The sequence below is a fragment of the Microcaecilia unicolor genome, chromosome 2, assembly GCF_901765095.1.
Source record: "Microcaecilia unicolor chromosome 2, aMicUni1.1, whole genome shotgun sequence".
In the NCBI taxonomy this organism is placed as follows: Eukaryota; Metazoa; Chordata; class Amphibia; order Gymnophiona; family Siphonopidae; genus Microcaecilia; species Microcaecilia unicolor.
Window position 1 is genome coordinate 21,305,471 of NC_044032.1, and position 23,659 is coordinate 21,329,129.

Below are 23,659 nucleotides of genomic sequence, written 5' to 3' on the forward strand. Positions count from 1 at the left end.
TATTTGTAGGCTCAATGTGGCTTACATAGTACCATCAAAGGCGTTTGCCCAGTCGGTGGATAACAAATACAAAGTTGTATAGTGATCGTATGAGGTATAAGTGGAGGGTCGGAATGGATGAAGATTGCGTGTTGTCCTGTTCGATCATAGTCATGCTGTGTTGGTAGGTGAAGAGGGTTACATGGGGTCGTTGGCAGTGGCGTTCCTAGGGTGGGTGTCAGCCGGGGCGGATCGTCGATGCGCCCCCCCCCCCCGGGTGCAGCGCCACCCCCCCCCACCCCCGGCGAAATGACACCCCCCGGGTGCTTTTTTTTCCTGCTGGGGGGGGGGGGGTGCCGCGCGCCTGTCTGGTTCGCTCGTTCCATGCTCCCTCTGTCCCGGAATAGGAAGTAACCTGTTTCGGGGCAGAGGGAGCACGAAATGAGCGGAGCAGACAGGCGAGCGGCACCCCCCCCCCCAGAGGCGTGCACCCTGGGCAGACTGCACCCACTGCCCCCCCTCAGGAACGCCACTGGTCGTTGGGGTAGGCCTTTTTGAAGAGGTTGGTTTTTAGTGATTTCCTGACGTTCAAGTGGTTGTGGATTGTTTTCACAGCTTTTGGGAGCCCATTCCATAGTTGTGCGCTTATGTAGGAGAAGCCGGCTGTGTAGGTTGTTTTGTATTTCAGTCCTTTGCAATTTGGGTAGTGTAGGTTTAGGTAAGATCTTGACGATCTGACTTTGTTTCTTATTGGTAAGTCTATAAGGTCTGTCACGTATCCTGGGACTACGCCGTACATGATTTTGTGGACTAGAGTGCGGATTTTGAAGATGATCCGATCTTTGATTGGGAGGCAATGCAACTTTTCTCAGAGAGGTTTGGCACTTTCGAAGCGTGTTTTGCTGAATATCAGCCTGGCTGCTGTATTTTGGGCGGTCTGGAGTTTTTTGATGAGTTGTTTTTTGGTAAAATTTAGATTTTAGCAAAGCCTTCGACATAGTTCCGCATAGATGACTAATAAATAAAATGAGTGCCCTCAGTAGGGGCCCTGAAGTGATTGGCCAGGTTAGGAGCTGGTTGAGTGGAAGGCGACAGAGGGTAGTGGTCAATGGAGCTCATTCTGAGGAAAAGGTTGTTACCGGTGGTGTGCTGCAAGGTTCGGTTCTTGGTCCGGTTCTTTTAAACATTTTTGTAAGTGACAATGTCGAAGGGCTGTCTGGTAAGTGGGAAATGAGTTGAGATCATCTCTGACGTGTTCTGATTGACATTCAGCTTTTTGGAAAAAACTCACAAGACACGTGCTCAGAAATCATGGCTTCTTAGAAGAACGGCGGCCATCTTTTAGAGACAGTGAGTGCTCAAACAGGCTGTAATCTTGAGGTATAGAATTCATTAACATAATTTTTTAAGATGAATTAACTATCATATTGGTATTCCAGTGTGGAGTGGAGGAGCAGCCTAATGGTTAGTGCAGCAGGCTTTAATTCTGGCAACCTGGGTTCAATTCCCATTGCGGCTCCTTATGACTGTCAGTAAATTACTTACCGTATTTTTCGGACTATAAGACGCACTTTTTTCCCCCAAAATTTGGGAGGAAAATGGGGGGTGCGTCTTATAGTCCGAAGGTAGCGTTTTTTTTTACCTCCGTTCTGTACTTACAGGATTCCGTGTTCCCTGGTGGTCTAGTGACGTCGGGGCAGGAAAGAGCCCCCTCTTTCCTGCCCATCGCGCTGCTCTCCGTGCTTCTCAATGCTTTCCGACGGTCTCGGCGAGAATCTCGGCGGCCATTTTGAATCTCGCCGAGACCGTCGGAAAGCATTGAGAAGCACGGAGAGCAGCGCGATGGGCAGGAAAGAGGGGGCTCTTTCCTGCCCCGACGTCACTAGACCACCAGGGAACACGGAATCCTGTAAGTACGGGACGGAGGTCCAAAACCCGGACAAGACGCACCGGAGCACCTAGGTTTTAGAGGAGGGAAAGAGGAAAAAAATTTTTTTCCTATTTCCCTCCTCTAAAACCTAGGTGCGTCTTATGGTCCGGTGCGTCTTATAGTCCGAAAAATACGGTAATCCTCAGCTACAAAAACTTAGATTGTGAGCCCTTTAGGGACAGAGAAAGTACCTGCATCTGCTGTGTACATTTAGTAGCACTGTAGAAACAATTAGTAGTCGTAGATTTAAAACACCAAATGAGTCATTCCAGAAGTCCCTTCATACAGGCAAGTTATTTGCCAAATGGCTGGGATTGGGACATAAGCAAACAGTACTGTTGCATTTTCTAAAAAATTAAGTAATTGTTACTCGAGCATTGCAAAAATTGAGATAAATACTTGCATCACCCAAGGTTTCAGCGGCTCTAGCAGAGAATTAGGAAGTTTACAGTATTTATTTATTTATTTGTTGCATTTGTATCCCACATTTTCCCACCTATTTGCAGGCTCAATGTGGCTTACAATGTTCCGTCATGGCAATCGCCATTCCAGAGTAAAAGATACAATTGGTATTACATAAGAACATGAATAACATAACAGAATTAGCAATCAGGTATAGAGAGATCACATTCAGAATATCAGGTAAGCGGTGATGCGCTACAGTTCCTATGATGGGTCATTGTGGTATGCCTTATTGAAGAGTTAGGTCTTCAGTGATTTCCGAAAGCTGAAAGTATGGCACCTCTTGTTAAGATATTGACATGTAACTATCTTCTACCACCACCCTTTTGATATACATTCATATTTACTGGTGATTGGGACTGTCTCCTTATTTATAAATTTTGTTGTTAGCCTTTATTCACATTTATTCAGGGATTTCTCCCCCTCTCAGCTTACTTTGCTCTAGGCATGACAATGATCATCCTTGGCTTGGGGGGGGGGGGGGGGGGAGAGTTATATGTCATGGTGCCTTCCAGAACACTGTATTCCAGAATCCAGCCACTAGATGTCACCGTTTCATGTCACCATTCCACAATGGCTATGACACCCCCTACTACTACTCATTTCTATAGCACTACTAGATGTATACATTATATGCAGGAATTTTCTCTGTCCCTAGGGGGTTCACAATCTAAGTTTTTTGTACCCGGGGCAATGGAGGATTAAGTGACTTGCCCAAGGTCACAAGGATCTACAGTAGGAATCAAATCCAGGTTGCTAGGAAGAAAACTCACTGCACTAACCATTAGGCTGCTTCTCCACTAGCAGCAATCCATGTAGAATCTCAAATAGTAGCAACATTCCATGTAGAATCTGAAATAGTAGCAACATATCATGTGGAATCTCAAAAGCATCTCAAATAGTAGCAACATTCCATGTAGAATGTCAAAAGAATCTGAAATAGTAGCAACATTCCATGCAGAATCTCAAAAGCATCTGAAATAGTAGCAACATTCCATGTAGAATCTTAAATAGGGAAAGGGAAATAGGAGTTTATGCAACTACATTCAAAGTGGTTAACCCACCATTGCCCCAGGTACAAATAATTACCTGCATAATTACCTTCCCTACACCCCTTCCCCGTGCACTCCGTTCCCTGGATAAATCCTTCTTATCTGTTCCCTTCTCCGCTATTGCCAACTCCAGACTTCGCTCCTTCTGTCTTGCTGCGCCCTACGACTGGAATAGACTTCCTGAGCCCCTACATCTTGCTCCATCCTTGACCATCTTTAAATCTAGATTGAAAGCCCACCTCTTTAACATTGCTTTGACTCGTAACCACTTGTATCCACTCGCCTCCACCTACCCTCCTCTCCTCTTTCCTCTACACATTCATTGATTTGTTTGCTTTATTTTTTGTCTACTAGATTGTAAGCTCTTTGAGCAGGGACTGTCTTTCTTCTATGTTTGTGCTGCGCTGCGTACGCTTTGTAGCGCTATAGAAATGCTAAATAGTAGTAGTAGTAGTAGTAGCATATACCGTATATACAGGTAATTATTTGTACCTGGGGCAATGGAGGGTTAAGTGACTTGCCTAAGGTTACAAGGAGCTACAGTGGGAATCAAACCCAGGTTGCTAGGATCAAAACTCACTGCACTAACCATTAGGCTGCTTCTCCAGTAGCAGCAATCCATATAGAATCTGAAATAGTAGCAACATTCCATATAGACTCTGAAATAGTAGCAACATTCCATGTAGAATCTCAAAAGCATCTCAAATAGTAGAAACATTTCATGTAGAATCTCAAAAGCATCTCAAATAGTAGCAACATTCCATGTAGAATCTCAAATAGTAGCAACATTCCATGTAGAATCTCAAAAGAATCTGAAATAGTAGCAACATTCCATGTAGAATCTCAAAAGAATCTGAAATAGTAGCAACATTCCATGTAGAATCTCAGTTAGTAGCAATATTCCATGTAGAATCTCAAATAGGGAAATGGGACTTGATATACTGCCTTTCTGAGGTTTTTGCAACTACATTCAAAGTGGTTTACATAGTATATACAGGTAATTATGTGTAGCTGGGGCAATGGAGGATTAAGTGACTTACCCAAGGACACAAGGATCTAAAGTGGGAATCAAACCCAGGTTACCAAGATCAAAGCCCACTGTACTAACCATTAGGCTGCTTCTCCAGTAGCAGCAATCCATATAGAATCTGAAATAGTAGCAACATTCCATATAGACTCTGAAATAGTAGCAACATTCCATGTAGAATCTCAAAAGCATCTCAAATAGTAGCAACATTTCATGTAGAATCTCAAAAGCATCTCAAATAGTAGCAACATTCCATGCAGAATCTGAAATAGTAGCAACATTCCATGTAGAATCTCAGATAGTAGCAACATTCCATGTAGAATCTCAAAAGCATCTCAAATAGTAGCAACATTCCATGCAGAATCTTAAAAGCATCTCAAACAGTAGCAACATTCCATGTAGAATCTCAAATAGGGAAAGGGAAATGGGAGTCTATGCAACTACATTCAAAGTGGTTTATGTGGTATATACAGGTAATTGTTTGTACCTGGGGCAATGGAGGGTTAAGTGACTTGCCTAAGGTCACAAGGATCTACACTGGGAATCAAACCCAGGTTGCCAAGATCAAAGCCCACTGTACTAACCATTAGGCCACTCCTCCAGTCCACTGTGTTTAAGTAGCCTAAGACCCAGCCTAATTTGCATGCATTTGGTTACCTTGAACCCATTTGGGCATGTCAAGGACTGGACTTGAGAATCACTGCCGTAGGCCGTTCCAAGGATGCACAGTCTCCCAGTAGGATACTGGATTTTCTCGGAAGTGAATGTTGGTTCTCCGAACGCTGTTCCTCTTCCGCAAATGCAGAAAACAAATCCCAAACAGGGCTTCTTCGACTCTTCAATCAGTTAGTAAGTCCTGCAAACAAACAGCCTATGTGGGAAGAACCATTGGGTCATTGCTCACTCTGCACATATGTGGCTCTGCCCAGGAGGTCAGCTGGTTTCACTTCTGCTGGTCAGTGTAATTGGGTCCGGTGATAACCTATTGCATCCTGGGATATGCTGTTCTTATTCCTCTACACAACATATGAGCTGCAAATCCAGAGACGTGACTGAACTCTGTATGCTACTTGCAGAGAGGATAATACAGCTGTATTTTCTAATTATGCTCTTCTGAGTGGTTAGGGACTGCAAATTGAGTTAAGAGAACACACTGTGAAAGCAGAATGCAAGTCGGTGGCCATAAAGATAGAAATATAGATAACCCTGCAATAAGCTTGCAAAATTTGGAAGAGGGATGTATAGGAAGTGAAATGTGCAACCAGAACTTCACTCTACTGCAGACAAAATTTTGTGTGGTCTATAGGGTCATGGATTTGATACACTGCCTTTGTGTGTAACCCCCGATATATTGGGGATTACTATGCAGTGTCAGTTCCCCTGAGGATTACTGGGGGGGGGGGGGGAAGTGTGGGATGTAATCTCAGGGGAAAAGAAGCTCAGCCTAGGGGGAGTAGTTTGAAATAATATGCAGAGAAATAGTGCTCATGACGGGGGGGGGGGGGGGGGGGGAGGAGTTTGGAAGGAGATAAAGCTAAAGTTGAACCCTTTGGGGGGGAGGGGAGTCTTCAGTTGCCGACACGTCTGTAGTGCCTGTACATCCCCTGCCATTGACCAGGAGGAGAGAGAGGGGAGTCCTAAAAATTGGAGAGGTCCATTGGCTATGAGAGGCAGGTTGCAGCCCCTATGAGTGGCAACCGGAAGGTCATGTGCTCTGGGTGCATAGAAGAGGGCCCAGCCCGGGAGCTAGGGAAAGCTGGTCCCATAACCAGGGTGGGACCAAAGGTGGGGTCACCGCCAGAGGAGGGTCAGATCGAGGGAGGTCCGATATCGGGGATAATATCTCTCAACAGGATAGACATGGACAGGAAACGCTGTACATACCTGTAAATATAATTCAGGGAAGGAGTGGAAAAGAGAGTTCCCTTTTGGGAATAACCACAAGGAATACTTTAGATTGATAATTTGCCAGTTGTGTTTAAATAAAGGTTTGCATTTGTTTGAGACTTTTTGGGTACTTCCTGGTTTGTGGAAGAGAGAACGAGAGAGAGAGCTGAGGGATCCGAACAGCTCTAGAGGAGAAAGCATAGCCTCTCAACCCCCCCCCCCCCCCCCAATCACTATTCCGGACCATAGACCCACTCTCAAGTTTGACTGTATGTGTGCTGGAACTGATGAGTGAGGGTAGATTGGTCCTGAAGGGGAAACTGACTGAACATCTGTTTTGTGGCCAGAGGCTGGAGCTAGCATACAGGTGAGATCGGGTTACATATGATACGAATAAAACAGTTTACATTTATTATATTCAGGTACTTCCTAGTGCAGTGGTTTTCACCCTAGTCCTCAGGGACTACCTGGCCAGTTGGGTTTTCAGGATACCCACAATGAATATGCGTGAGAGATATTTGCATACAGTGGAGGAAGCGCATGCTAATACATCTCATGAATACTCGTGGTATCTTGAAGACCCAACTGACCAGAGGACTGGGGTGAAAACCACAGTCCTAGTGGGCTCAAATTCTAAGTTTTATACCTGGGGCACTGAAGGGTTAAGAGACTTGCCCAGGGTCACAGGTAGCCGCAGTGGGGACTGATTCAACCCAGTTCTCTAGGTTCTAGGTGCATCCACTCCGCAGCTCCTCAGTACCTTTCCACTCTCATCTCTCCCTACACTCCTCCCCGTGAACTCCATTCGCTGGGTAAATGTCTCCTGTCGTCCCCCTTCTCCCCCACTGCTAACTCCCGGCTCCGTTCCTTCTATCTCGCTGCTCCCTATGCCTGGAATAGACTCCCTGAGCCGGTACGTCAGGCTCAGTCTCTGGCTGTCTTCAAGTCTAGGCTTAAAGCCCACCTCTTTGCAACTGCTTTCGACTCCTAACCATGACTCTCTTACTCAACACCCTCACTTATCACCCCTACCACTGCAATTTCCCCACCCCTAGCTGTCTGTTCGTCTGTCCAATTTAGAGTGTAAGCTCTGTTGAGCAGGGACTGTCTTTTTCATGTTGATTTGTACAGCGCTGCGTAAGTCTAGTAGCGCTATAGAAATGTTTAATAGTAGTAGTAGTAGTTCTCAGCCCTCTGCACGAAGCTTTCTGACTTTGGGTGGAGCTTTCTTTAAATTGGTCCCCTTATTTTTTGACTCCTGTAACTGTCTTATCTATCCAGGATCCTCAAAACAGTTTTAGAACTGATGAGCTAGGTGGAGGCTGGGGCCGAAGGAAATTTCTGGTAGGCCAAAGAGTTTCCCCCCCCCCCCCCCCCCCCCCCCCCGGGGTGCAGGACTCCACTCTCAAATGATGACCAGTAGTCACAATAGGTAAACTTCTAACTTTTCGTTTACTATGTCAACTTAAACCAACATAACAGTTCATGAAACAACCCTAATATTTACATTTCAAGTGCATAAAAGGCCAAAGTCACATCCAGTTAATTTCCAATGCAAGTCTGGCCCATAGCAGATCAAAGATCTCCAGGACGACTGGCAAAAAGTCCTACCGAGAGTGTCCTTCCCTCCTGCCTGGGGTGTCTTTCCTGCCAGGCTCTCCTTCCTTCTCTCAGATCCATCACGCTGGGGTATCAAATATACAGTGGTGGAAATAAGTATTTGATCCCTTGCTGATTTTGTAAGTTTGCCCACTGACAAAGACATGAGCAGCCCATAATTGAAGGGTAGGTTATTGGTAACAGTGAGAGATAGCACATCACAAATTAAATCCGGAAAATCACATTGTGGAAAGTATATGAATTTATTTGCATTCTGCAGAGGGAAATAAGTATTTGATCCCCCACCAACCAGTAAGAGATCTGGCCCCTACAGACCAGGTAGATGCTCCAAATCAACTCGTTACCTGCATGACAGACAGCTGTCGGCAATGGTCACCTGTATGAAAGACACCTGTCCACAGACTCAGTGAATCAGTCAGACTCTAACCTCTACAAAATGGCCAAGAGCAAGGAGCTGTCTAAGGATGTCAGGGACAAGATCATACACCTGCACAAGGCTGGAATGGGCTACAAAACCATCAGTAAGACGCTGGGCGAGAAGGAGACAACTGTTGGTGTCATAGTAAGAAAATGGAAGAAGTACAAAATGACTGTCAATCGACAAAGATCTGGGGCTCCACGCAAAATCTCACCTCGTGGGGTATCCTTGATCATGAGGAAGGTTAGAAATCAGCCTACAAGGGGGGAACTTGTCAATGATCTCAAGGCAGCTGGGACCACTGTCACCACGAAAACCATTGGTAACACATTACGACATAACGGATTGCAATCCTGCAGTGCCCGCAAGGTCCCCCTGCTCCGGAAGGCACATGTGACGGCCCGTCTGAAGTTTGCCAGTGAACACCTGGATGATGCCGAGAGTGATTGGGAGAAGGTGCTGTGGTCAGATGAGACAAAAATTGAGCTCTTTGGCATGAACTCAACTCGCCGTGTTTGGAGGAAGAGAAATGCTGCCTATGACCCAAAGAACACCGTCCCCACCGTCAAGCATGGAGGTGGAAATGTTATGTTTTGGGGGTGTTTCTCTGCTAAGGGCACAGGACTACTTCACCGCATCAATGGGAGAATGGATGGGGCCATGTACCGTACAATTCTGAGTGACAACCTCCTTCCCTCCGCCAGGGCCTTAAAAATGGGTCGTGGCTGGGTCTTCCAGCACGACAATGACCCAAAACATACAGCCAAGGCAACAAAGGAGTGGCTCAGGAAGAAGCACATTAGGGTCATGGAGTGGCCTAGCCAGTCACCAGACCTTAATCCCATTGAAAACTTATGGAGGGAGCTGAAGCTGCGAGTTGCCAAGCGACAGCCCAGAACTCTTAATGATTTAGAGATGATCTGCAAAGAGGAGTGGACCAAAATTCCTCCTGACATGTGTGCAAACCTCATCATCAACTACAGAAGACGTCTGACCGCTGTGCTTGCCAACAAGGGTTTTGCCACCAAGTATTAGGTCTTGTTTGCCAGAGGGATTAAATACTTATTTCCCTCTGCAGAATGCAAATAAATTCATATACTTGCCACAATGTGATTTTCCGGATTTAATTTGTGATGTGCTATCTCTCACTGTTACCAATAACCTACCCTTCAATTATGGGCTGCTCATGTCTTTGTCAGTGGGCAAACTTACAAAATCAGCAAGGGATCAAATACTTATTTCCACCACTGTATATCCCCTCTGCCCCTCCCGGGCAGAGGTTATGTCTGCCAGTCCTGTCTGGATCCCCCTGTTTCGTCGCCCTTCTCTGGCCCCCTTGTCAGGATCAGGATCTCAGCCAATGGTCCTGAGGGGCACACTAAAAACTCTGTAAGAAAAGAGCTCAGAAACAATCCATTTAAGCCCTGGCAATTACTCTAGTAGTCCTAGACACTGAACTTCCTCACACTCGGGGTGACTCTTGCCAAACTCCCCTGTTCAGGCACTTGACTGGCACTTCCTTTCCTTAAACACAACTCAAACTCTGTACATAAGTACATAAGTGTTGCCACACTGGGACAGACCAAAGGTCCATCAAGCCCAGCATCCTGTTTCCAACAGTGGCCAATCCAGGTCACAAATACCTGGAAAGATCCCAAAAAAGTTCAATACATTTTATGCTGCTTATCCCAGAAATAAGCAGTGGATTTTCCCCAAGTCATTTTAATAATGGTCTATGGACTAGGAAGCTGTCCAAACCTTTTTAAAACCCCGCTAAGCTAACTGCCTTTACCACATTTTCTGGCAACGAATTCCAGAGTTTAATTACATGTTGAGTGAAGAAAAATTTTCTCCAATTCATTTTAAATTTACTACTTTGTAGATTCATCGAATGTCTCCTCCCCACCATGCTTCACCATGACCTTATGCTCCTGTCCTCTACCCCCAGCTGTTAATACCTTCTGGAATTTCTTTTCAAGCTCTCAAGGTCTGCCCTTTTTAAGCAACAGCCAGTGGCTCTTTCTTTCATTTCCAAGACCCCCTTCCCTTCTTTTCTGCATTATCCTAGGTAGAGCTTTTAAAGGTCTCCAGGCTCTGAACCTCTCCCTCTGCTTAACTCCCCCACCTACAGGGATGCTGGCCTCCTCCAAGGCATTGCCCCCCCCCCCCTCCCTTCTTCCCTAACAGGTCCCGCATCTTAAAAGAGGGAATGTCTTTCCTTTCACCTGCTGTAGGCTTTGTGCTGGGACAGAAGTATGCAGGGCTCCCTCTTGTGGCCAATCAGAGATAGGATACCACCTGTGCCTATTACAACTGTCTAAAATCCTATGTGAGTTCTACAACCTTTGTACCATGCAGACAAGATACTAAGCTGTCCCTGTGCCCAGCAGTTACCCAGTTATCTACATGCCTTATAACTGAATTACCAATTACAAGGGCCATCCTAACCCCTCCTTCCTGCACACATCACCTAGAAACATCCTCATAGAATGTCAGCATAGACCACCCCTCACTATCCAGGAAGTGTCAAGATGGTCAGGTGGAGCAGACACTTAGGTGAACTCAACTAGTCAAGGAGTAATGCTAAGGGTCTGTCTCAAATGGGCATCCCTCAAGCCACCTGGATAAGATGTCTGGCAAGAATGGATGGAGTCAGACACCACCATGAGAGAATATGGGGAATGACAAAGAAAAAAAAACAGTTGGGTGGGAAAGTGTTAACCACGTTTGAGTCAATGATCTCAACTTTGAACTTTACAAATAGGGGAGTGAAAAGTGGTCCTTTACAATATATGCAGTTTTCAGTCATTCTGTATTTCTACTTCCATCTCATTCTTGGAGGCACATCGACAATGGCCAGAGCTTGTAACATTAACCATAATTAATTTTTTTCCTGGATTATACAGTAGAAACATCAATTAACAAGGCACTGCCATAAGTTATCAAGAGGAGATGACTCAGCTCTTCCAGGAAGACATACAAAACCCACTTCAGCAGAAGATCTGAAATTGTAGCAGAGCTTTCAACTGAAAAGGATGTCAAGACAGAGCTAATTCCTCATCCCCACACAACAAGCAAAGCTAGTCTGGTTGATATTAAAATCTGAAGCTTGCGTGATAAAGTTGGAACATTGGGAGAACTTGTGGTTGGACACTGGGGATGTTCTTAGAATGGGATCTCACATAGCTTAGGCGGTTAGTTTAGCTGGGTTTAAAAAAGGTCTGGATGACTTCCTAAAGGAAAAGTCCATAGACCATTATTAAATTGACGGGGAAATTCCACTGCTTATTTCTGGGATAAGTAGCATAAAATGTTTTGTACTGTTGTGGGATCTTGCCAGGTACTTGTGACCCGGATTGGCCACTGTTGGAAACAGGATGCTGGACTTGATGGACCTTTGGTCTGTCCCTGTATGGCAATACTTACGTACTTATAGCTACTCAGGAAGTACTGTCTTGGCTAAGGTATGATTTCCAGCTGGTGGTCATACTTTATAGCTTGCAGCTGGGATCTACCTTTGGCAGCATGGACAGGAATAACTGGGCAGACCATTTATTATGCCATCATGTATTATGTTTCTACAAACTCGGAATATTCACACAGCCATCTGGAGAAAAATCCTACGGTTTCCAACTAGCTCCATATTTGCATGACACACTGACAACCTTGGGTTTACCCTACTACACACTGGGACCTGTGGTCTTGCTTTTCATAGAGCATACAACAGAGAAATGGGGTAAATACTGCCGCCAGACTCATATTTGGAAAAACTAAATATGAAAGTGCAAAACCCCTAAGGGAGAAACTGCACTGGCTCCCACTTAAGGAACGCATTGCGTTCAAGATCTGCACGATTGTACACAAAATCATTCACGCAGACGCCCCTATCTACATGCTAAACCTCGTGGACCTACCTCCCAGAAACGCCACAAGAACATCCCGCAAATTTCTCGACTTGCACTTTCCCAGCTGTAAAGGACTAAAATACAAGCTGATGCACGCCACCACCTTCTCTTACACGAGCACGCAGCTATGGAATGCATTACCCACAGACCTGAAATCAATTGTCGAAACAAACAACTTTCGCAAATCCCTGAAGACACATTTCTTCAACAAGGCCTACAAAGAGAACCAATAGCTTCACTAATCCACTTTACCAACCCACCCAGCTATGAAAGTCCACCTCTATACTCCCACGCCTAATCACTTCCTCCTTCTTCCTTTACTCAATCTCTGCACACTACTAACTGTATGTGATATCCTGGTATGATAATGTCATAACAAAACTATGTAAGCCATATTGAGCCTGCAGATAGGTGGGAAAATGTGGGATACAAATGCAACAAATAATAAGAATAAGAATAAATCCAGGACTGAATTAACCTATCAGTCCAATCTGGAGCCAAATGACAGCCCTAATCCTAGCCCTGATCAACCCATCCAAGCCAGGAATGAACCATGAAGTCTTAACTAGCTTATCTACCCTCACCTTAATTCTTTCTACCTGGTCATAAACACTGACCTTAATACTAAGCAGAACTATATAAGCCTAACCTTAAACCTAACCTTCTCCATATCTCTCCTCTTACCAAAACCCTAGTCTGAACTCTTTCCCTAATGCACAGCCTGACCTTAAACCTAACCTTCTCCCTATCTCTCCTCTTACCAAAATCCTAATCTGAACTCTTTCCCTAATGCACAGCCTGATCTTAAACCTCAGCCCATTCCCATCTCTCCTCTGACCTTAATCCAGACCTTAGAAGCTTCCAGTTCCGCTCATGGACAGCATGGCAGCTTAAGCATGATGCTCTCTCTTTTCTACCCAGATTATCTTCACATCAAATCGCCTTTTTATCCCAGTTGGTGTTCTTTTTCAATATTATTGTTTATAATTGTATTTATTGGGATTTATTAACCGCCTTTATGAAGAGATTCACCCAAAGGGCGGTGTACAGTAGGTACAGTTTAACATCAAGCTTACAGTTTTGTTAACAGCATAACAATAGTAAAATGTACAGGGAGGATTCCCACTTCAGCCACAGGCAGCTCCTTGTGACTCTGGGCAAGTCACTTAACCCTCCATTGCCCCATGTAAGCCGCATTGAGCCTGCCATGAGTGGGAAAGCGAGGGGTACAAATGTAACAAAAATAAAATAGATACTATTGGAGATTCTACATGGAATGTTGCTACTATTGGAGATTCTACATGGAATGTTGCTATTCCACTAGCAACATTCCATGTACAAGGCTGCGCAGGCTTCTGTTTCTGTGAGTCTGACGTCCTGCACATACGTGCAGGACGTCAGACTCACAGAAGCAGAAGCCTGTGCGGCCACATTGGTGATCTGCAAGGGCCGACTTCTACATGGAATGTTGCTAGTGGAATAGCAACATTCCATGTAGAATCTCAAATAGTAGCAACAGTGGAGGAGTGGCCTATTGGTTAGGGTGGTGGACTTTGGTCCTGAGGAACTGATTTCGATTCCCACCTCAGGCACAGGCAGCTCCTTGTGACTCTGGGCAAGTCACTTAACCCTCCATTGCCCCATGTAAGCCGCATTGAGCCTGCCATGAGTGGGAAAGCGAGGGGTACAAATGTAACAAAAATAAAATAGATACTATTGGAGATTCTACATGGAATGTTGCTACTATTGGAGATTCTACATGGAATGTTGCTATTCCACTAGCAACATTCCATGTAGAAGGCTGCGCAGGCTTCTGTTTCTGTGAGTCTGATGTCCTGCACGTCAGACTCACGTACGTGCACGACGTCAGACTCACAGAAGCAGAAGCCTGCGTGGCCACATTGGTGATCTGCAAGGGCCGACTTCTACATGGCAACATTCCATGTAGAATCTCAAATAGTAGCAATAGTGGAGGAGTGGCCTAGTGGTTAGGGTGGTGGACTTTGGTCCTGAGGAACTGAGTTCAATTCCCACTTCAGGCACAGGCAGCTCCTTGTGACTCTGGGCAAGTCACTTAACCCTCCATTGCCCCATGTAAGCCGCATTGAGCCTGCCATGAGTGGGAAAGTGTGGGGTACAAATGTAACAAACAAAAAATAAATAAATACAATGAAAGAGGAAAACTTGAAAACAGCAAATTGAAACCTAATAATAAGACTACCATGAAACAGGATCAAAAATATACACATTTAACAGCACTGAAGTCTGCGAAAGCTGAAAATCCATTTAAATTTAGCCTCCAGTCTTAAATGCCACAAATCCGACTTACTTTCTCCTGACAAACCTAGAACTTCCGGGAACATTGAAGACACGGTGATATCTGAACTTAAATCTATTAAAGACATTCTTTACTTAAATATCGAATTATCATGTGACACGAGAAAGGCGACTGAGGAAATACACGCTAAACTTGCAGCTTCTCAAATGTATGCTGAGGCCTTAGAGAAATGCATGAGGAAAGCGGAATCTGCATTGCGTCTAATCAAATCCAAAGATGACACCATTAAAGGCCTAAGAGAGGATCTTGAAAATTTAGCGAACAGATCCCTTGGAAATAATATAAGGATCTTAGGCCTTCCAGAAGGAATAGAAAATCAAAATGTGATATCTTTTTTGATGGATTGTTTTTCTGAATTCTTGAATATTGATTTCACTCTGGCCCTTGAAATTGAAATGGAAATGGAACTTGATATACTGCCTTTCTGTGGTATTTTGCAACTACATTCAAAGTGGTTTACATAGTATATACAGGTACTTATTTTGTATCCTCTCTCCCTCCTTCCCTCCGAGTTTCAGGTTCCTCCCTCCCTCCCTCCCTCCCTCCATCCCAGTTCCAGGATCCCCCCCCCCCTTGGAACGCGACATCACACGCATGAGGGTGTCGTCGTCCCTCCGTTCCTCCCTCCCTCCCTTCCAGTTCCAGGCCCCCTACCTCCAAATTTTAAAAGTCATCTTCACTTACAAAGTCGGGTTTTAAGGTAGCTGGCAGCAGCGGTAACAGGCGTGCAGGCTCGGCCCTTCTCTCTCTCTCAGCTCTGGTCCCGCCCTCATTTCCTGTTTCCACAAGGGCGGGACCAGAGCTGAGAGAGAGAGAAGGGTCGAGCCTGCACGCCTGTTACCGCTGCTGCTATCGGCCGCCGTAAACCCGAATTTGTAAGTGAAGATGACTTTTAAAATTTGGAGGTAGGGGGCCTGGAACTGGAAGGGAGGGAGGGAGGAAGGGAGGGACGACGACACCCTCATGCATGTGACGTCGCATTCCGTTGCCTGGCAACTCTGCAGCGTTCCCTTCCAGTGACTGGTCTTTACGAACACAGAAGAACGTGATGTCATTTCAGGAGATGGATACAGCAGGAGCACGAATGCTTCAAGGCTTCACTTTCTCAGCATCAGAACGTTGGAGGTGCTTTTTATTATATAGGATTATTGCCCCTTGATTTTGTCTTTGTGGATATCTTTATGGGCAGAAATGAAAAACTTTCTCCCTATAAATGAAAATTTGACTTTCCCTATCATTTTACTTAGCTCATTAGCTCTCTCCAAACCATTAGATAAATGGCAATCTGAATTACTAGATATTGTCTTAGATATTACAATACAGATGATCTAATTGGAGAACTGCATCTTTGCTTAGTACCTTTTGGTGGAATATACTATTGCTATGAGTCATGGATATGAATGCAAAACCACTGAATCAGGGGTGTGCTGGTAAATTTTTAACAACAGGCTCTTTCTCCGGACGTAGCCAGCTCTGCAGTTGGAAGGGCCAAGGGTGGCCGGGGGGGGGGGGGGGAGCAACACTTGCCTCTCTCTCCTCCCTCCCTTTGTGCGGGCACACTAGGCATACCTTTGCTGGCAGCCAATAAATGGACTGCCGCCAATAAATGGACTGCCACCATTCCCAATGTCTTGCTCTGAGCAGCATGCTGAAACTTCTCACACATGCTGGAGAAGTCCTAGCCTGCTGCTCAGAGCTGGAAACAAGGAGCGGGGAACAGCAGCAGTCTATTTACTTGGCTGGCAGGGCTCAGCATTCCCACCAGCAAAGTAAAAGAGAATTCAGCAGGGGGCCCAAACCCACATTTTGGGAGCCAGTTGTTAAAGTAGCCATGGACGGCTCTACTTTAACAACCGGCTCCCAAGATTCTTAAAAACTTAACAACCGGCTCTTGCGAGCCTGTGAGAGCCTGCTCCAGCACACCACTGCACTGAATGTACCAACAGTTATAAATCAGTTGGAAAACTCTAGTCACCAATTGCCTATTTCCAATGTGTATCTTGACATTTCATGGGTTCCCCTATTAGAGTATTTCTTTTTCAGTTTTATTTTCATTTTATAATTTTCATTTCTACAGAAGTACTATTTGTATACATAACCCCCCCTTTTTTTATTATTTAAATTCTTTATTGATTTTCAATTTCACAAGTACAACAACTTGCATAGGAAACACAGAAGGCAATAATTACAAGAATCAATTACAATACACTTCCTTGTCTAGATTGTGACAATTTTCATTCTTCCTTAGACCTCAAATATGGGAGGGGGGGGGGCGTTAAGAAAACATGAGGAGAAATGTTTTAAACATAACTATTAATTAAATAAATCGGCTAACCTTTATTCCACAAACTGTCTTAATTGGTCTGATGTTATTACACTGTGGGGGTCTGAATCCTCTTAGTTTCCACAAAAATTTTTAGCTGTGATGGATCAGAAAAAACATACTTATTTCCCTGGAAGTTAACTCTGCACTTACAGGGATAAGCTAACAGGAACGATGCTCCCAAAGCTTTTACATTCTGTCTTAAATCCAAGAATTGTCTCCTTCTCTCCTGAGTTGCCTTCGCAACATCAGGGTACATCCAGATTTTTTGTCCATAAAACAGTTTAACAGAATTCTTAAAATATAACTTAAACACATGATTCAAATCTTTCTCGAATACAAACTGAACTAACAATGTTCCTCGGTCTGTAATCTCAAAATTCGAGTCCTCAAGAAATGCAGTTAAATTTTGAGGTTTCTGAGCCTCCCCTTGTAACAATTCTGCAGAATCTACAGATTAAACTTTCTTTTGAGGTAAATAATATATTTTTGTCTAAGGAGGTAAAGTTGAATCTGGCAACTGCAGGATATCCTTCAAATACATTGAAAATAGCTCATTTGCTTTCAATAAAGGAGTAATGGGAAAGTTCAAAAGTCTCAAATTCAAACGTCTATTATAATTCTCCATTGACTCGATTTTCCTATGAATTATTTGTTTTTCCTTAATTAAAGCCGTCACTGAGGATTTTAAACCGGTCATTTCCCCATGTGTCTTTTGTGTTTGGGCATCCACATCATTCTTAATTTTCTCCAAAGATTGATCAAATTTTTCAGTTTTACTCACTATTACGGCAAACTCTTTTGTTGAGTTTGAAACAGCTAACGTCAATGCCTGTACTGCCTTCCAGACCGCCATCAGGGTAATCTCTCCCGGTTCTTCCTGAGACCCTAAGTCCTCCCCGTCCGATCCTTGAGGTGCCTTGCCGACCGAAATCCCACCGGCAGCGCCTTCCGCATCCAGCGGGGTTTCCGGACCTCGAGTCGAAGCAGGGTAAGGAGGCGGGACCAACTCCGGCGGCATGAGAGAAACCTCGCAGCCCAGGAACGCCGATGCTCCTCCATCGGGGCTCAACAGCGGGCTCGCCATGCCGGTCACTGGTGGAATAGTCTGCCAGAGTCTATCAAGCGACTGCTGCACTGGGGTCGACACCATAGCCTTTGGCAACGCGCTTTTCGTCGCCCCTTTTCTCTTGGTATGTGGCTTATTGTTGAGAAGAAAATTTCCAGCTACCACTCATTTCCTCTAGCAGTACTCAGGCGGCCATCTTGTAATGCCCCCTGGCGCCCCCTTTTTTGCCTTTGATTCTATATATTGATTTGTACTCTATACCAATACTTGTGTGACATTTCCCATCATCTCATTGTAATGGTTATTCTTTATATTGTTAATGGTAGTTCATGTTTTATACTGTTAAGTATTGTTTATATTGTATTTTATTTATTTATTTATTTTATTGCATTTGTATCCCACATTATCCCACCTTTTTGCAGGCTCAATGTGGCTTACAATACATCATGGATAGTGGAAATGAGAAGAGGTAAAGCATTTGGAGTTACAGCAGGCTTTGTGTTGGATGGTAATGGAAAGCATAAAAGTAAGAGACAGAAGTAATTGATTTACATTCATGGTATAGGTGTGAGTTTCACTTGACTTGGTCTTTGTGATAAGTCTTGTCGAAGAGATGGGTCTTTAGTAGTTTCCGGAAGTTTTCCTATTTTGTTGTCAAAAATACAATAAAATTATAAGAACTTAAAAAACAATTCAGACCGTAACGCTAACAAGAACACTATTTCCTAATTCATATCCCGACTTTAATTTTAAACCCTATCCCTAACTTGAACCTTAACCATCATTCTTAAACCTAAACCAGGTCTAATCCTCACACCAATGTTTTCTTAATGTGGACCTGTTACCCCAAGTTTTACACTGGCTTGAATCCTAATCGTAAACTTAACTTTAGCTCTAACCATAAACCTAGTGATCCTTTTACTAAGACGTGTAGGCGCCTATGCGCGTTCAATATGCGCCAAATTAGAACTACCATCCATCTACCGCGTGCCCCGGGTGGTAATTCTGATTTCTATGCGTGTCCAAAACGTGCAGTAGAAAATAATTTCTATTTTGTACCTTGTGGTGGTGACCGGGCAGTAATCGGCAGTGTATGCGCGCTGACGATTATCGCTAAGTCAATGGGTGGAGGTAAGGTCTCGGGCCCAAAATGGACACGCCCTGATTTTTATTTTACCTGACGTCCATTTTCGGCAAAATGTAAAGGCTTTTTTTTTTTTTTTGCAGGCACGCCGAAAAATGGACCTGCATGCTATAGAATGACACGGGGACAAAGTTTGTCCCCGTCCCGTCCCCGTGGGTTATTTCTCAATCCCTCCTCATCCCCGCAGGCCCTGTCTCCATCCCTGCAAGTTCTGTCCCCATTCCCGCCCTGTCCCCATGGGCTCTGTCCTCATCTGCAGAAGCCTCAAACAATTATGATTTTATATTTAAATCTTTTTAATAAAGTATAAAAAGGAACAACATGTTGTGTAACTATTGTGTATAAATTACAGATAGAAAACAATAATAACAGCGAGCAGCTATAATAACCCTCCTTCCTACCACCACCCTCTACCCTTCCAACCCCAACAATGGCTGATTTCTACTACCCCAAGAAATCCTAATCCACCCTGTTAAAATATCCAGGGGTACAAAATACAACCCGTTCTGTATGTCCTAGAGGGGAGAAATATGCCCTATAAAGCACTGTTATGATTTTTTAATCCGTGGGTGAATAAGAAGTCATCAACAATCTCAGGATTCAGTCTAACTCTGTCTTCCACAGTCCCTCCTGCAATAGAAGATGTCTTCTTAGAAGCAGTGACATAGCTATGTGGAGCCACAGGGGCCTGGGCCTCCGTAGATTTGGCCCTGGGCCCCCCTTGCCGACGACCCTCTCGACCCCTCCTCCCTCCGCCAACCCTCCCCCGCCACCGCACTCACCTACCTTTGCTGGTGGGGGACCCCAACCCCCGCCAGCCGCGGTCCTCTTCTTCCGGCGCAAGGCTTCGTTCTGTTTCTGTGAGTCTGATGTCCTGCACGTTGAGGACCTCAGCTGGCGGGGGTTGGGGTCCCCCACCAGCAAAGGTAGGCGACGGTGGCGGTGGGGGAGGGTTGGCGGCGGGAGGGGGTCGAGAGGGTCGTCAGCAGGGGGGGCAAAGTTGTAGTTGGTGGTGGCGGCGGCAGCGGGGTCGGCGGTGCCAGGAGGGGCTAATATGTGCCCCCTCAACTCGGGCTCTGGACCCTCCTCCCGCCGAAGTCTGGCTACGCCCCTGCTTAGAAGATGTGCTGCTAGCACAATGTTCAGGATCCACCATGCAAATTTTGCTAGTTGTGGCCAGCATGTTTGCTTGTTTTCCCCAAAAAATCAAAATATCGTTGTCTGCATCACTAAAACATAAATAAATAAATAACAGTCCAGTTCATCAACAGGCTTCAAAGTGAATCCAGACTGCCCCAATTTGACTGCCCCTATCGGACCGACCGTTCACTTGTCTATTAGATTGTAAGCTCTTTGAGCAGGGACTGTCTCTCTTTGTTAAATTGTACAGCGCTTAGATTCTCTTATTCTGCCCGTTGAAGTGGGACAGAGTCAGTGCCGCAAGCACGATGAAACACTCTTCCCTGGAACGCAGGCTGCGAGGGAAAATTAAACAGGATGAACGTGTTTATTCTGTTGATTTCCATGTCCTAGGTACACTTTCACTGCATTTTTCACCTCCCCGTAACGGGGCAGAGATGCTGAAGGGCACACAGCTTGTGCAATAACGCCAACACGCCTTCCGGCCACCTGCATTTACTTCCATCACAGCAGCCGCGGCCCACGGAAGAACAGGGAAAAGCACTTTCCTACCTACAGTAGTAGGTAGTAGTAAAGTAGAAAATGACATAGGGACAAAGTTTGTCCTCATCCTTGTGGGCTCTGTCCCCATCCCCGCCCCGTGGGATATGTCCCCGTCCCCATCCCCGGGGTTACTGCGGGTCCCCGTCCCCGTGTCATTCTCTACTGCACGCGTCCAATACACGCATACACCAGCGCAGGCCATTTTTCAGCGCACCTTAGTAAAAGGACCCCTTCATTTCTAGGCCTAACATGATGCCATCTGCAGCCTTTCCAGTCTGTCATCTTCCTTAGTACCAATTAAGGTGGAGTGTACCTTTAAACCCCTCCCTCCCCCCTCTTCCAAGCGCTGGCAAAGCGCATTGGAAAATAAAGACCTAGTTAAATATTTCTGCTCTTATCTTTGACAAACATCTTTCCAGATGCTGTATTAAATAAACAATGAAAATTAGGCTGGTAAGCAGTGCAGCCTCAATATTTGTCTTTGATATTGGTTTCAAATAAAATTCTCGCCTGAATGTCCTCCTGCTGGCTGGGTTTACACATCTGACAAGAGACACAGTGTTCGCTGTTGCTGTTGCTACCCAGCAATTTCTAACTCCGGGACTGTTTTTTTTTTTTTTTTTGCGATGTGATGGTTAGTTATGAAGGATTAAGATGCAGGTAGGAAAGTGCTTTTCCCTGTTCTTCCCTGGGTCGCGGCTGCTGTGATGGAAGTAAATGCAGGTGGCCGGAAGGCGTGTTGGCGTTATTGCACAAGCTGTGTGCCCTTCAGCATCTCTGCCCCGTTACGGGGAGGTGAAAAATGCAGTGAAAAGTGTACCTAGGAAATGGAAATCAACAGAATAAACACGTTCATCCTGTTTAATTTTCCCTCGCAGCCTGCGTTCCAGGGAAGAGTGTTCCGTCGTGCTTGCGGCACTGACTCTGTCCCACTTCAGCGGGCAGAACAAGAGAATCTAAGTCGCAGGACAACAACGGGCGCCAGTTACATTCACAGCGGGGGGACTGTTCCCGGATCACCTCGTAATACATCTTAGAACCAGATCTTTAACTGGGCATTTTAGTATCCCTCTCCTCACCCCGATCCCTGTGCCTTTCCCATTTCAACTCTCACTCCCATTAAAAGCGCTAACGCGCCTTCGTAAACAGGGCCCTTAGAAAGTTGTGCATGTAAATTCTAATTACTGCCAATTAGTGCTGATAATTGTTTGTTATTGGCCAATTATCAGCATTAGCTAATTAAAGGGCCCTTTTACTGGAGCTTACTATGCACTAATGAACGTTAGTATGCGTTCAAAGGACCCCTAAATTACCTATGTAATGCTAAGCTAGCCTTGGGCGGTCCACCATGGGTGCACGCTGCTGGAGGGTGCAGAGAGCAGCCGTGCACCTGTCAGCGCCGCTGGTTCCCTGCTCCCTCTGCCCCGGAACAGGTTACTTCCTGTTCCGGGGCAGAGGGAGCAGGGAGCCAGTGGAGCCGACAGGGGCGCGGCTGCTCTCTGCACCCTCCAGCAGCCAATAATGCACCCAGGGGGGGGGGGGGGAGCTTGATGCACAGGGGAGGGGGGTGTCATTGCGCGGGGGGGGGGGGGGGAGACTTGATGCACCAGGGAGGGGGTGTCGTGCTGCACCCTGGAAGGACGGACACCGCTGCACCCAGGGGGGGGAGGTACACAGCAGTGATCCGCCCCGGGTGGCAGCCGACCTAGGATCGCCACTGAGCCTAAGTCCAGCCTTGCAAATTTTGCTTTGTTCAATTTAGGGGAATTTTCAGCCAAAAGCCTAGCTGGTTGGGTCTGGCTGAGAATGGGTTATATTTCCCTCTCAGTGGGTTTTGGAAAATGGACTTGTTTATGATTTGTTTATTAGCTTGGCAACACATGTACAAAGTCTCTTGATCTGGACTGGATCTGAGAGAGGAAAATCATTGGATGGAAAATACTGTGAAATGAGGATTACACGAAAGCAGAGCTTCCAAATGTTGGTGCTAAAACCAGGTCTACTTTCCATAGGCATAAGGAATATTCACGAGATCATAAGAAGCTAATTAATGTGCATGTTGAACTCCAGAGCAGGTGGGAAAAGGGATCCTGAGGAGGTAACCTCAGTGACTTCATATTTTCCTAATACAGAAGCCCAGCTTGCTTGTGGTGGGGATGGGGGGAAGAGGGGACATCTGGTTCCCCATCCACGTCACCTTCTAAAGGCCTGTGATTTTCTGATCAAGAGCCTCCAGCTCTGCAGAACATAACTTTTTTTTTTTTTTGTACAGTTCCCCATTACCTCTCCGCTCTCATCTCTCCCTGCATTCCTCCCCGTGACCTCCGCTCACTGGACAAATCTCTCTTGTGGTCCCCCTTGTCCTCCACTGCTAATTCCAGGCTTCGTTCCTTTTCCCTCGCGGCACCTTATGCCTGGAATAGACTTCCTGGACCTATACGTCTAGCTCCATCTCTACCTGTTTTCAAATCTATGCTGAAAACCCACCTTTTCACCACTGCTTTTGGCTCCTAACCACTACTCAATTTCCCTATCCTTGTTCCTTCTCACCCAGTACTTCCCTCGCCCTTAATTGTCTTGTCTGTCTGTATTTATAGATTTTAAGCTCTATCGAGCAGGGACTGTCTCTCTGTGTCAGGTGTTCAGCGCTGCGTGCGTCTGGTAGCGCTATACAAATGTTAATAATAATAACTTTCCATGTAGAAGCCTCACAGAAACAGAAGCCTGCGCGGCTGCGTTGCTCATCTGCAAGGGCAGGCTTTGCCTGCGCGGCTGCGTTGCTCATCTGCAAGGGCAGGCTTTGCCTGCGCGGCCGCGTTGCT